Source organism: Ascaphus truei, chromosome 7, assembly GCF_040206685.1.
Source record: "Ascaphus truei isolate aAscTru1 chromosome 7, aAscTru1.hap1, whole genome shotgun sequence".
In the NCBI taxonomy this organism is placed as follows: Eukaryota; Metazoa; Chordata; class Amphibia; order Anura; family Ascaphidae; genus Ascaphus; species Ascaphus truei.
In genome coordinates this window covers 17,557,590-17,571,763 of record NC_134489.1, presented here as the reverse complement: position 1 = coordinate 17,571,763, position 14,174 = coordinate 17,557,590, and the positions used below count along the sequence as shown (strand labels likewise).

At 46.6% G+C, this 14,174-nt stretch overlaps 1 protein-coding gene across 1 annotated transcript in view; it reads left to right on the top strand.

The window, feature by feature from the left end:
- LOC142498758 (voltage-gated delayed rectifier potassium channel KCNH8-like) overlaps positions 1-14,174 on the top strand; it is a 375,271-nt gene that overhangs the window by 246,816 nt on the left and 114,281 nt on the right. The gene's annotated exons all lie outside the window — the stretch shown is intronic.

Here is a 14,174-nt window from a genome sequence, read left to right as displayed (position 1 = left end):
TTGGGATTTTTCATTATCTGCCCGAAAGAATATCCTTAGGCTTACATACAAGGCAGCGCACACAGAGGGATTAGCCAGGAAAACCATTGTGGATTTTTTTTGCGGGAAGCCTATTTATCAGTCTATAGAGGGAATGTCTCTCGCGGCTATTTATACACCGTAAAACACGATATCGGCGAATAGCCGAGAGTCAAAGCGCGATCTGCTCTATCGCAGCTGAATTGGCGATACCTGCTACTAGTCAATGACAGATATTGCCATTTCGGGCGCGATAGTGCGGATTACCCTTTGCTTACTCCCGGACAATATATCGTGATAATTCGCAAATGGTTAAGGAGATAAAATTCGGCGATAATGGGATAGGGTCAGGAAATCCTTTGGTGAGCAAGAGGTGGTGACAGCTTACATTTATGGTAATCGATACAAGAAGTATTTACTCAAAGACGGGTTTGGTCATTTAGGTGGAGGGGAAAAGTGAAATGTGCGGATTTTTTCAAGTCTCAGAGCTGCAAAACTGGAGATAAATAGCTGGACCAGATTGATCAAAATAATCCAGTTCAATTGTTTGGTCTTCTGTTAAACTTTACAGTTCCGGCGGCACCAGATTGCCATCGGACCTCCAGCACATCCACGTCATGTGGTCGCCTCTGTAGCCGGAAGTGGAGGGGACCCACTCGCGTTTCACTTTGGGTCGATCGCTCTGTCGGAGGGATCAGCCTAATCGGACTCTAGAAAACAAGCAAGAGCCCATGTTGTACCAGGCACGCCGCAAGGGCACTCTAAAGGTTAATAAATCTGGTGCTGTTTTTTTCCACCAGTTTTGCCGGCTAAATCTTTATTAACATAAGGTTAAAGATTAAATATATCTAATTATTTTTCTAATTAAAGAACACTTGCCTCAGGGACTGTTAATCAAAAATTAAAAACCTGAGCCTTAACTAAAATCAATAGCTTTCAACAAGGGGTACGTTGCAAATATTCGTAGCTCTGGGGAGTAGTAAGATTTTGGATTCTTATGCGCGGAATGTGTTAATTTTATTTGGATCACTGAATTGGGCAATCACCTTTAAATTTAATTCGGGGGATGGGGTATTTAGTGGCACACACACACCACACACACCACACACACACACACCACCCCTCTCTCCATCTCCCTATGAAAGGCACCCTCGCCTAACTGCCTCCTAAATTATTCACCAATAAATGGCCCAGTTCTGCTGCATTGAATAATGAAAGGCCACTTTTCCAGGAGAGAGATTTTAGCAACCTTTGAGATGGGTGTGGGGAACGCAGACCATCCTATACATTTGTATCAAGAGAAGGGATATACTGTATGAACATACATATATAAAACGGGCTAAATATTCAGAGAAAGAAGGGTGGGTAGCCGTGTTAGTTGGCCCTTTCTCCCATGGCCAAACCTGAAGAGCCCTGAGAGGTTTGAAAGCTTGTAACCTCTCAACTATCTCTTTTTCCAATAACAGGTCCCCCACTCCCTTCTCTTTCTCCTGCCTTTGTTATTTTACCTCATCGCTAAATATTGATGTTTTCCTTCAAGCGCCTGTGTTTGCCTTGAAAACGTTTGGGCAGAAAATGATTACTGTAAATGTTCAATATATTTCCTCGAAGAATAAAAGAACACCTAGCTTTTTCGTGATAACATGGTGTCTCCCACATGTGAGACACCAACAGAGTAGAAGACGACACGGGCAACACTTGATGGCAGAAAAAAAAAATCAATATATTTAATCCGGTCTCTTACCCCCCGCATGTACATCATTGTGTTTTCTTTTATTATGGCTGTTAGGCTGACCAGTTTGTCATAATAACATGTAACCCTCCCTTCCCTTGGGGAGTTTACATCGGATACGCCATACATTTGGCTTACTCCGTGTATTACCTGATGCATGTGCTGGGTCCGTGCTGCTGGGTGATGCAGAAAGGATGGACGCCGGAAACTTTGTAGTTATGAACAGAACAGTGTTTATTTACTGTACATTTCATATCATTACAACTTCTTCCCCAGATGCATTCCCGGAGAGGCACATTCTTTGTACATGTGGTTAGTTGCTTGGCTATACAGTACAACACTTACATCCTATGGCATTCTCTTCTATTACTTCCTGGGTCCCTTCTTGGGCCCCCCTTCCCTCTCTTTGATAGAGAGGCCTTGGTCCCTGCCCTGCCCATCCCATTGGCAACACTTCAGTGCTGGAGGGGCAGATTCTCTTAACTGTGCTCCACTCGTTGTTCCCTGGGGAGGGGCACCAAGGAGTGAGCCAAGGGCTCTAAGATAATACTTTTCCAGGCTAGTCCAAGGACTACTATTTGGGTAACCCCTAAGGGACACAGGCCTCCCACCTGGGAGCCTGTACTTATACTTCTTCATACAAGTATACTTCCCTACCTACTGTATGAAACAAAGAAAGGAATGTCTACACTGTGCTACTTATTTACATTACTATATAAAGGTGAGGCCCCTCCATTTCTCCCCTCCAGGTATCTGAGGGTCCAGCTCTTTCCCCCTCTTATTTATAGCCTCATCTCCTTGCCTGTCGTTAGGCAGAAAAGGGGCGACGCTTAATCTCTGCTGAGTCACCCTGGACCAGGGGACCAACTCGGCACCTTCCAGAAGAAAGGGCGAAAACAGGCCTAGAAGGGCTTTACTCCGTAGTTAACTCTTTAGCCCCCTAAATACATATGGTAATCCCAGAGGGGTGTTACAAACATGTAACATACCCATCTATTGTTCTATTACAATGATGTTGTATAATGCAGTTTATGAGGAGAGGTTATAGGTATTACACACCAATGCTCTTCAACTAGTTTTCCAAAGGAGCCAGATGAGAAAAAATGTCAGCGTTTAAGGACCACTTGGGCACTGTGATGTTTTTTGGGATACATTGAAAGACTTGCCAATTATATATGGTCTAGGACATTTGGTCGTGGCCGATTTGCCGCGACCAAGTCACAGCCGACGTTTGGCCACTACTTACCTCGCCACAGGGGCATCTCACTGCTGGCCGCCATGGTAAGCACCTAACCTTACCCCCTAATACTAACACTACGCCCTACCCTAATAACCTTAACCCCAAGACCCCTTCCCCTAATTTACTACCGTAAAATCCTTAACCCTCTACCCTAACTACTAAAACCCCTCAATGTACTTACCATATTGGCAAATGGGCTGGGTGTCTAGCGGTGGAGCGACTGCGGTCAAGGGTCCATCGGTGGCCAAATGCTGGCACCGATGTGGTCGCAGCAACACGGCTGCGACCACGTGTCCGATTACACACCAGACTCGCCCCGCCTGCTGCATTATAAACATGGGAAATACTCCAGCAGTGATGTTCTGTGTCCCCCTGCATTGGGAGAGCATCATTTCACCCACTTACAGATGTGCCTGTGTATTAGAAAGAATAATGATTATTCTTGTTTTGCTCACAGTGTAGTAACACAGCATAGTAACATAGTGTAGTAACAGCATTGTCACATGGTATAGTAATACAGTATACTGTAGTAAGAGTGTAGTAGCACAGTGTAGTAGCACAGTGCAGTAACATGTATATTAACATGGTGTAGTAACAGTGTAGTAACTTGGCTAAGAAGCACACCACACCAAGCTACTCAGCGTGAAACTTTTGCACAAGTTCCTAAAACTGGCACACTTTGGACTTTTGCTGCTTGCAAAAATTTAGCGATGTCGCCTACATTTGCAAATATGCGCCAAAACATCAGCAACTTATCATACATTACAACCTCGCTAGAAAAATTGGTGTCCATTCAAAGTCAGATTCCATTTGTGAATAAAATTGCAAACGGTTTGCACATTCCTAGGGGGGTCTATGTTTGGAGCAAAAACAGGGCACTTTAACCCTGCACCAATGTATCAAAGCATTTTGCTCCAGTTTTGCCCCATCTGCACCAGCCTGCACCTTGAGGAGAGTCAGTAGGAGGAGTTGGGAGGAGTTACATGGTGCACGGATTATAATGAGATGTATCACATTCTGCGTCTCTGCCCCAGCTTGCACCTTGGGGAGAGTCAGTAGGAGGAGTTGGGGAGGAGTTACATGGTGCACAGATTATAATGAGATGTCACATTCTGCATCTCTGCACCAGCTTGCACCTTGGGGAGAGTCAGTAGGAGGAGTTGGGGGGGAGTTACATGGTGCACAGATTATAATGAGATGTATCACATTCTGCGTCTCTACACCAGCTTGCACCTTGGGGAGCGTCAGTAGGAGTTGGGGAGGAGTTATCTGAAGTGGCGCAAGCCTAAAATGTGGCATCAAATGTAAGAAACTGTTCTTACATACGCCAGAGCTCTGCCAGCACTTTCCCGGGGCCCAGGACTAGCGTTTCCACCGGGCCCCCTCCCCCTCTTATCGACCCTCTATCCCCCCTCCTCTTACTCACCCCCCTCGCCCCTCGCCCCTCTCTAACAGTCCCTCTCTCATCTCATTCTCTCCCCCCCCCAATCGCTATCAGTGACCTCCCTCACTCAATCCCGGTCCCTCAATTCCCTTCCCTACCCCCCTCCTATCACTCCTTTCCCCCCTTCCCCCTGGCCACACACACACAATTCAACACAATTTACCCCCTCCCACACTCATTCCCCTCTTTCCCCCTGGCCACACAGACAGACACACTTTGGGCGTGCTCTTGAACCTCTAGTGCCGCACCGGTCCTCGCACGGATGTGGAAGTTGGGCTTGATTTTTGGCGCACACCGGCGGGAGTGAGAGAACCGTAGCTGGGAGAACTGGGGCCTGGTGGAAATCCAGCAGTCAGATGCAGAAGTTGGGCCTGACTAGAGGTCAGGCCCAACTTCCAGTGCTGGCTGGGCCCCCTACAGCCACCGGAGCAATGTTTCCGGCTCTCCCCCTGTCGGCAACCCTGAGCAGAACTTTCTCTACTTTGACCAAGACATCATTTCAATTCAGTCCTTGTCTAATTCGAACCACAGTGCACTCTCGTACACAATAGCCCTACCTTTCCATGAGTTTGCTGAGCATGGCCTCCCAAAGGGATATTGAGTTTATAGCTCTGTCAGCTCTTTGGCTCAGATTCTACATGCGAAGATGTCTCCCGCAATGGAGAGTATTTTAGTTCCATTCACTTTGAAGGAGTCACTCTTCTCCAGCACTGGGAAGTGGCTTCACTTGATTGAATAGAGAGGAGGCGTTGTCGGTATAGAAGGGGACATGATGTGACAATGGGGGGTAAACAACAATAATATTTTAATCAGAAATGTTATTTCTTATTACAGAACCAGATATCAATCAGTAACTTTCTGGGTACGTCTAACACTTGTCAGAAAGCTGAATTCTGGATATGCATCAAGTGTAGATCATAATGTATTTCTGTAGCACACTCAACACATCATTACTGTATATTGATCACAAAATTGTTCTCAGACTGGCAACTCATTTTTTTCTTTTGTGTTTTCGTTGGATAAATATGGAAGATGCCCCTGGATGTTGTTGCACAATGGCTGTTGAGGACAGAAAATACTCTCACTGAATGTCTGGTTCACTGATAACGGACACCCCCCCAATGCAGTATGTACATGATCTGTCTGGGTCTAGTTTGTATATAACAGGTTTAGCATCGTCGATTATTTCCTGTTGGCTATGAGCTCCTAAGTGGCTCCTAATATATATTCTGTGAATGATATTTATGCTTTTCACACCTTATGTATCAACCTAGAGAAGTGTGTTTAGACTGCTGTTTTTTGGAGCCGAGCTGCGGTGCCTGCAAGGACAGTTTCTCACATCTGATGCAGAATGTTCGACTTTTGCCACTTCAGACGTGGAGGATTTTTGTTGGCAAATAAAATGGAAGAATGTGCACCATGTAACTCCTCCCCAACTCCTCCTACTGACTCTCCCCAAGGTGCAAGCTGGGGCAGAGACGCAGAATGTGATACATCTCATTATAATCTGTGCACCATGTAACTCCTCCCCAACTCCTCCTACTGACTCTCCCCAAGGTGCAAGCTGGGGCAGAGACGCAGAATGTGATACATCTCATTATAATCTGTGCACCATGTAACTCCTCCCCAACTCCTCCTACTGACCCTCCCCAAGGTGCAAGCTGGGGCAGAGACGCAGAATGTGATACATCTCATTATAATCTGTGCAGCACGTAACTCCTCCCCAACTCCTCCTACTGACTCTCCCCAAGGTGCAAGCTGGGGCAGAGACGCAGAATGTGATACATCTCATTATAATCTGTGCACCTTGTAACTCCTCCCCAACTCCTCCTACTGACCCTCCCCAAGGTGCAAGCTGGGGCAGAGACGCAGAATGTGATACATCTCATTATAATCTGTGCATCATGTAACTCCTCCCCAACTCCTCCTACTGACTCTCCCCAAGGTGCAAGCTGGGGCAGATACGCAGAATGTGACACATCTCATTATAATCTGTGCACCATGTAACTCCTCCCCAACTCCTCCTACTGACCCTCCCCAAGGTGCAAGCTGGGGCAGAGACGCAGAATGTGATAAATCTCATTATAATCTGTGCACCATGTAACTCCCCCCAACTCCCCTACTGACATTCCCCAAGGTGCAAGCTGGGGCAGAGACGCAGAATGTGATACATCTCATTATAATCTGTGCACCATGTTACTCCCCCCCCAACTCCTCCTACTGACTCTCCTCAAGGTGCAAACTGGGACAGAGACGCAGAATGTGATACATCTCATTATAACCTGTGTACCATGTAACTCCCCCCAACTCCTCCTACTGACTCTCCCCAAGGTGCAAGCTGGGGCAGAGACGCAGAATGTGATACATCTCATTATAATCTGTGCACCATGTAACTCCCCCCAACTCCTCCTACTGACTCTCCCCAAGGTGCAAGCTGGGGCAGAGACGCAGAATGTGATACATCTCATTATAATCTGTGCACCATGTAACTCCCCCCAACTCCTCCTACTGACTCTCCCCAAGGTGCAAGCTGGGGCAGAGACGCAGAATGTGATACATCTCATTATAATCTGTGCCCCATGTAACTCCCCCCAACTCCTCCTACTGACTCTCCCCAAGGTGCAAACTGGGGCAGAGACGCAGAATGTGATACATCTCATTATAATCTGTGCCCCATGTAACTCCCCCCAACTCCTCCTACTGACTCTCCCCAAGGTGCAAACTGGGGCAGAGACACAGAATGTGATACATCTCATTATAATCTGTGCAGCATGTAACTCCTCCCCAACTCCTCCTACTGACTCTCCCCAAGGTGCAAGCTGGGGCAGAGACGCAGAATGTGATACATCTCATTATAATCTGTGCACCATGTAACTCCCCCCAACTCCTCGTACTGACTCTCCCCAAGGTGCAAGCTGGGGCAGAGACACAGAATGTGATACATCTCATTATAATCTGTGCACCATGTAACTCCCCCCAACTCCTGCTACTGACTCTCCCCAAGGTGCAAACTGGGGCAGAGACGCAGAATGTGATACATCTCATTATAATCTGTGCACCATGTAACTCCCCCAACTCCTCCTACTGACTCTCCCCAAGGTGCAAGCTGGGGCAGAGACGCAGAATGTGCTACATCTCATTATAATCTGTGCACCATGTAACTCCCCCCAACTCCTCCTACTGACTCTCCCCAAGGTGCAAGCTGGGGCAGAGAGACACAGAATGCCACACATCTTAGGCTGCGGCCATAGACACAGCAGCCGTGCGGAGGAATGCGGTGCCGCGCGGAGGCTGAGAGAAAGCAGGCGCTTTCCCTGGCCTTCGCTCGCGTGCCGTCCGGGGGGGTGTCTACGGGCAGGCCAGTGACGTCACTGAGCTGTGTAGATGCGATCACTGCCTTTAGGCAGTCTGATCGCTCAGTGTGCGGACGCGTCAGCGCGGTCTTATTATAATCTGTGCAATATATAACTCCCATCCGACACCTCCTACCAGGGCCGCCGACAGATTTCAAGGGGCCCAGGACTAGCGTATAGACCGGGGCCTGCCCACGTGTCGGCGGCCTTGCGAGCCCCTCCTCTATTTTCCCCTCTCCATGTGTATTCCTCCCCCCGCTGCAGCAGGCGCCTCTCTGCTCTTGTTGCTGCCTCCTGTGAGGGCAAAATTGGAGCAAAGTACTTTGATACATAGGGGGGAAATGAACATGCCCCCAGTTTTGTGCTAAAATTGCCATGAAACATAGACCCCCTCAGTTTGTAAACGAGAAATCGGTCTACAAAATATATACACTTAAAGGTAAATCAAGTAGAAATTATCCAATTCTATAAAAGTATAAACTGGACTATAAATACTGTCTAGCAGCTAAAACATAAGGCAGCAAGGCCAATCCCTAGGACCCGAGGCAAGGAAAGACAATCCTAAAATGTCTCCACTACTTTAAGTTGCTCCAAAAAGTGGAAATGGAAAAGCAAGGAAAAAATGGGGGAGAAACAAGAAAAAGAAGAATTGGTGTAAAATATTTTTTAAAAATCTGCAATTTCAAAGTCTTTTGGTATTTTATAGACACATACACACACAGGGCCACTGACACGAGAGAGCCGGGACAAGTGTCCAGGGGGCCGTGGGGGGGGGGGGGGGCGGGCCCGGCCAGCCGGTGCTGGAAGTTGGGCCCAGTCTCTGTCAGGCCTCTGGGTGCCGCTGCCAAGCCCTGCTCCCGGCTCTCCCCCCTCCCCTGGAATTGGGAGAGAGTGGGTGTAAGAGGGGGGGGGAGAGTGAGGAAGAAGGGGGAAGCGTGAGAGATAGGAGGGAGAGATACAGGTGTGAAAGGGGAGGTCTCGCAAGGCCACCGACACGGGGAGGGGGGGGGGAAGGGTAGAGCGAAGCTCTACTCCTGGGCCCCAGGAAATCTGTAGGCAGTCACACACAGACAAACAATTTCTTCAAAGTGCAGGTCTCTTCAAAGACAGAGATACAAAGAGCTCTACTCAGAAGTTCAGAATGCAATTCTCCATTTCATGTGACAGCCAAGAACAGTGGAATGACAACGTCCCATGCAGACCTTTCATCAGGTTTACACACACACACGACTTTTTATTGTCTCCCCGCCATTTTTTCCTTGCTTTTACATTTGCACATTTTTGGAGCAACTTCAAACTAGGGTAGAGACATTTTCAGATGCTCAAATCTTTAATGATGACCCAACCAGGGAGGATGGGCAGGTTCGCAGGTTCGAACACCAGGGAGGATGGGCAGGTTCGCAGGTTCGAACACCAGGGAGGATGGGCAGGTTCGCAGGTTCGAACACCAGGGAGGATGGGCAGGTTCGCAGGTTCGAACACCAGGGAGGATGGGCAGGTTCGCAGGTTCGAACACCAGGGAGGATGGGCAGGTTCGCAGGTTCGAACACCAGGGAGGATGGGCAGGTTCTCAGGTTCGAACACCAGGGAGGATGGGCAGGTTCGCAGGTTCGAACACCAGGGAGGATGGGCAGGTGCGCAGGTTCGAACACCAGGGAGGATGGGCAGGTTCGCAGGTTCGAACACCAGGGAGGATGGGCAGGTTCGCAGGTTCGAACACCAGGGAGGATGGGCAGGTTCGCAGGTTCGAACACCAGGGAGGATGGGCAGGTTCGCAGGTTCGAACACCAGGGAGGATGGGCAGGTTCTCAGGTTCGAACACCAGGGAGGATGGGCAGGTTCGCAGGTTCGAACACCAGGGAGGATGGGCAGGTGCGCAGGTTCGAACACCAGGGAGGATGGGCAGGTTCGCAAGTTCGAACACCAGGGAGGATGGGCAGGTTCGCAGGTTCGAACACCAGGGAGGATGGGCAGGTTCGCAGGTTCGAACATCCATTCAGTGTGAATTGTGAAGTTCACAAGGAATGAAAATTTGAGCCATAACCCAAGAAAGCCATTATTTTAAAAAAAAACAAAAAAAAAAGGGACTTCCAGCAAAACCACAACATGATTTATTTATTTTTTAGAACCAAGAAAACAGTGAAATTACCCACCTTTATCAACCAGTAGTGTTGCCAAAGAGTAATTGGCTTAATGCCACTTTAGCTCTAAGTGGGACTGGCATCTTTAAAGTCTATGAACCAGATCCATTAAGCGCCATTAAATCACGTGACATTACTAAAACAGGACTGGCCGGTATTTTCCGTGCGTTTTAGCGAGCTTTCGCAGGTTTGCGACAACAGAAAAGTTTGACCGAAAGATTACAGGCAGAACTTTGACACATTCGTTCATCACTACTTCCCACATGGAGGATAGGTGAATTTATTTGGGGGGCATATATGTTCTAAATAGGTTGCCCCGCACCCTAGCAAAAGCTCTGTCTGGATGGGAGTAAAGCCAGAGTTATGACTTAAAAAAAGGAGACATTATTTTCCGACATCAACTTTAATAGCGCTTAGTAATGATAGAATTAATATACTTCAGCCTTTAATTAGCTAATTTGTGTCTCATTTAGAGTAATGGCCATTAAAATAATGGCTATTAAAAATAAAACCATGTATTTTACGAGAGTAAATCCTGGTTATCGTCATGTTATTTTGCTTTAGTTATTTATTCTATTTATTTATAGAAATGTTTTAGCAGGTAGTAATGCATAAGAGATATAATGCTGCACACCATGAAAAGGTAAATATACAGTTAGGTCCGGAAATAATTGGACACTGACACAATTTTCATAATTTTGGCTCTGTACGTCACCACAATGGATTTGAAATGAAACAACCGAGATGCAATAGAAGTGCAGACTTTCACCTTTAATTTAAGGGGTTGAACAAAAAAATCGTATGAAACGTTTAGGAATTGCAACCATTTTCATACACAGTCCCCTTATTTCAGGGGCTCAAATGTAATTGGACAAATGAACACAATCATAAATAAAATATTCATTTTTAATACTTTGTTGAGAATCCTTTGCAGGCAATGACCGCTTGAAGTCTGGAATTCATGGATATCACTAAACGCTGGGTTTCCTCCTTTGTGATGCTTTGCCAGACCTTTACTGCAGCTGTCTTCAGTTGTTGTTTGTTCGTGTGTCTTTCTGCCTTAAGTTTTGTCTTCAGCAAGTGAAATGCATGCTTGATCGGGTTGAGATCAGGTGATTGACTCGGCCATTGCAGAATATTCCACTTCTTTGCCTTAAAAAACTCCTGGGTTGCTTTCGCAGTATGTTTTGGGTCACTGTATATCTGTAAAGTGAAGCGCTGTCCAATCAATTTTGATGAATTTGGCTGAATCTGAGCAGACAATATATCCCTATACACTTCAGAATTCATCCGGCTGCTTCTGTCTTCTGTCATATCATCAATAAACTCTAGTGACCCAGTGCCATTGTAAGCCATGCATGCCCATGCCATCACACTGCCTCCACCGTGTTTTACAGATGATGTGGTATGCTTCGGATCATGAGCTGTTCCAAGCCTTCTCCATACATTTTTCTTCCCATCATTCTGGTACAGGTTGATCTTAGTTTCATCTGTCCAAAGAATGCTGTTCCAGAACTGGGCTGGCTTTTTTAGATATTGTTTGGCAAAGTCTAATCTGGCCTTTCTATTCTTGAGGCTTATGAATGTTTTGCACCTTGTGGTGAACCCTCTGTATTTGCTCTTGTGAAGTCTTCTCTTTATGGTAGACTTGGATAATGATATGCCTACCTCCTGGAGAGTGTTCTTCACTTGGCTGGATGTTGTGAAGGGGTTTTCTTTACCATGGAAAGGATCCTATGATCATCCACCACTGTTGTTTTCCGTGGACGTCCAGGCCTTTTTGTGTTGCAGAGCTTACCAGTGCATTCTTTTCTTCTCAGAATATACCAAACTGTTGATTTGGCCACTCCTAATGTTCCTGCTATCTCTCTGATGGATTTTCTTTTTTTTTGCAGCCTAAGGATGCCCTGTTTCACTTGCATTGAGAGCTCCTTTGACCGCATGTTGTGGGTTCACAGCAACAGCTTCCAAATGCGTATGCCACACATGGAATCAACCCCAGACCTTTTACCTGCTTAATTGACGATGAAATAACGGAGGAATAGCCCACACCTGGCCATGAAACAGCTTTTGAGTCAATTGTCCAATTACTTTTGGTCCCTTGAAAAAGAGGGGGCTACATATTAAAAAGATGTAATTCCTAAACCCTTCCTCCAATTTGGATGTGAATACCCTCAAATTAAAGCGGATAGACTGCACTTTAAGCCCACATTCATTATTTAACTGTAACTTGAATATATTTTGGTACACAGCCAAAATAACAAAACTTGTCTCCGTGTCCAATTATTTCCGGACCTAACTGTACTTGCAGTTACCGGTGCTCCTGGTCCAGGTACCTGTCTGAAGAAACTCCAAGAACTATATAAAAACTATAAAAATAGATGTTCCAGGGCACCACAGATTTGTCAAAAAAAAGAATTTATTCAATCATTAAACACAATGTTTCAACCAACTGTGTGGTCTTTTTCAAGTGAAGATCTTCTTTTTTTGACAAATCCGTAGTGCCCTGGAACATCTATTTTTACCAGGTAGTAATACATTGAGAATTACCTCTTGTTTTCAAGTATGTCCTGGGCACAGAGTTATGATGACAAATACGTGGTTACATTAAGTGAACAGGATTATACATTATGTATAACGATATTGCATGAACAGTTTAACATTTTTTATCTTTTAGGCGTACTGTATGTAACAGTTATAGACCAGATTCAAATGTGTGACAGCCTTAGTTTTGAAAGAACTGGGACTGGTGGCGGATGTGAGAGTCTCCGGTAGGTTGTTCCAGGTGTTAAGTGCACGGTGAGAGAAGGAGGAGCGGCCGGATACTTTGTTGAACCTTGTGACCGTGAACCATCATTTGGAGTCAGATCTTAGATGATACGTGCTGCATGTGGTAGGGGTGAGGCGCTTGTTCAGGTAGACGGGTAGTTTGCCAGAAAGTATTTGAAGGCAAGACAGGAGAGATGAATTTTGCGCCTAGACTCAAGCGATGACCAATCTAGTTCTTTGAGTATTCGCAGTGATGTGTGTTGTAGTTACATTGGAGGACAAAGAGGCATATTGAAATGAGCCTTTGCAAAATCTAGGGATATTGCACCAGTAAGTTGTCCCAGTTCCATTCCACACTGGATCTCATTGCAAACTTTTAAGAGCATAGTTACCAGGGAGTGTTGGGGTGAAAGCCAGATTGGAATTGGCTAGGGAAATTTGTCTTGCTATAGTAATCGCTTAATTGGGAGTGAACACATTTTTCCATGACTTTGGATAGAATTGGGAGAAGTGAGATTGGCCTTTAGTTTGAGACAGTGTTTTTGTCCCCACTTTTGAAGATTGGCAGTTTCCAGGTCTTAGGGATATGGCCTGCAGACAAAATAGAGTTGATTAGGGAGGCAAGCAGTTTGACAATGGCTGGGGCACCAAGTTGTAAGTATGAGGTTTGGCAAAATCCTTCCCGGGTTTTCAAATTCCGGTTCAGGATTTTGCTCTTGCTCCCCCTCTGTGGCTGGATTGTCCATTTTGCACCTGGCAACTTCCTTTAAAAGGACAGCCCTGTTAGCAGAAAATTGCCGAGCAAAGTTTCAGTTCATGCTGAGTACATGCGACGCGCTTTCCTATTGTCTTCACGTTACCAGACCCGGCTCACGTACCTCGACTATCCTTGATTTCAGCCTTCCCCGACCTCTACATCCACACCAACTCCGCAACTCTGCTGCCAGCCCTGACCTTCGGGTTACAACTCACTACTCTATCAGGACTCTGTCCCTCGGCTCAGGTTGGTTCTTTCACCTTCCTACCTCAGCCCTGCGAGTCCGTTTCCTGCTTGAGACGAGCATTGTTACATTTTGCTCGGCCCAGACATGGAACCCGCTGAGGTAGGACGAGCCGTTACCCTGCAAGGACAGTACTTGGGGGATCATGAGCAACGCTTCGCCCTACACGATTAACAACTGGCACGGATGTGTGAAGCGGTAGGACTTAGTTACCTACATTGGCCCCCATCAGTCAGACTTGAAGGCTGCAGATGCGGTTCTAATAGCACTTCCGTTATCTCCAGCAATCAGATAACCTCGGATCCCGACTCCTCTACAGTATGGTGGGGACCCTATGGCATGCAGGGGACCTTATGGCATTACAACCATCCAAGTTCACCATGCATCGAGCCCGGGTGGCCTACATTTTCTCTTCTCACCAACGAGGCACCGGCCTGGGCCTCTGCTCTGGGAGAAGGATTCGCCCCATATCAGTG